We start from the raw sequence: 1,769 nt of genomic DNA, 5'->3' as shown, positions 1-1,769 counted from the left end.
AATGGAGTGACAAGTTCCAAGCAAGGTAATTGATGGTAACAATTATGGTAATCATTTTTAAATCTCTGCTGTCACTGAACATATAGTAATGACCATGTTGCGGCGCTCAATATAACGCCACAGCAGGTTGCGATTACAGTAAAGGCCACTTATTGACGCGCAACAGACATTTTAATTTTTTTTTCATTGGAAACTTAGGCAAATAAACATGTTGCATTCGAAACGAGGTGATTATGTAATTCTTTAAGCTACGCATGCCGTCAGTTTTCTTTAATACTCTAATTTAGAAGCAGAAATAGATATTTGACCGGCTTATCATTAAAATTAGCCTGGCCATTACCAGCCTGTGACTCCATTTCATTCCGTCTTTCAGTCTGGGCCAACCCAATGCATTTTGGTTTCCGAGATCGGCGGGTGCTTATCTTGAGGTTAAAATCATTGGAGTTCCCTTAACCAATCAGCAACGTTTAGTAAGCATTCGGTAGAGTAAACTCTTCCCAAAGCCAGTTGGGAGAAGAGCTACGACGTCCTTTCCAATCATAAAACTTACAAGAAAATACTCTTGTTCTCCTTTTAATTTTCTGATGTTCTCGAGAGTTGAGACAACTTTTCCGATAGCTTTTCGTGTCTTTTCCTCCAAGGCGAGTTTTGCGTCACAGCTCTGAACTGTTCGCTGATTGGTCCTGCAAAATTTTGAGTTCTGGAGACGATTGTCAATGGGGTTGGGCCAGACTGAGTATGAGCTTGAAATCAATTCAGGCGGAAATACGTAGGCTGGTGTCACCAGGCTACATTAAAATGTCCGGAAAAATAAAACTCTGCCGGTCATTTTGACCGGCAACATTTTTCTCTAGCGGAACATCTGACACAAACACACACAAACACACACACACACACACACACACACACACACACACACACACACACACACACACACACACACACACACACAAACACACACAGAAAAAAGTGTGAGATTTCAATAGATTTGAAATGACAAAACAGGAGAAATTATTTACAATGCAAATTTATTTTACAATGCCATTTACAGTTTTTCTCGATTGTTTACACACTGAGAAGCGGCTTATGCTTGGTTGAACCCTCTGGCCAGCCTCCTGCATGGTCAAACCATGACCACATGGTTGACCACAGTGGCCTGAATCTCAGCAGAGATACAGTTGTTCTCGATTGATTACACACAAAAACTTATGGAACTTATGACACCATGACCACAATCTGTAACTCATGTGCCACCTCCCTAAACCAATTCTGCTAAACTATAAGCACAATTATCTGCTTTAGACCCAGATTTCAATTGTTAGCCACACTGTCTTCAAAACACAACACACAATTATCTGCTTTAAACACAGATTTTAATTGTAAACCACACTTTCTTCAAAACACTACACACAATCCACTCTACCTTGCACACTTCATCAATGCCAAAACCTCCTTGTATTTAGACAGAACACACTGCTATTCAAATGGCAAAACTTCCATTTCCAAGGCTGTTGTGCAATTTGAAAGCAAAGCTTTAGCAATATAAGGGCCACAGGGAAGCTCCTGGTTTGGAGAACAATTGATGGCAACATTGAAGTGAGAGGTGATCATAGAGGCAGAGGAGTCAGAGTAAGAGAAGGAGGAGGAGGAGGACGAAGAGGAAGAGCAAGAAGGAGAGCCGTTACAGTTTTTCTTGATTGCTTACACACATTTTTTGAAAGCATGCCTCGTTTTCTCAAAACTCTAAACACAAATCCCTAAACCACTCA

This window comes from Sprattus sprattus (assembly GCF_963457725.1).
Source record: "Sprattus sprattus genome assembly, chromosome: 8".
NCBI classification, from domain to species: domain Eukaryota; kingdom Metazoa; phylum Chordata; class Actinopteri; order Clupeiformes; family Clupeidae; genus Sprattus; species Sprattus sprattus.
The sequence above is the reverse complement of the archived record's forward strand: the minus strand, read 5'-3'. Positions refer to the sequence as shown.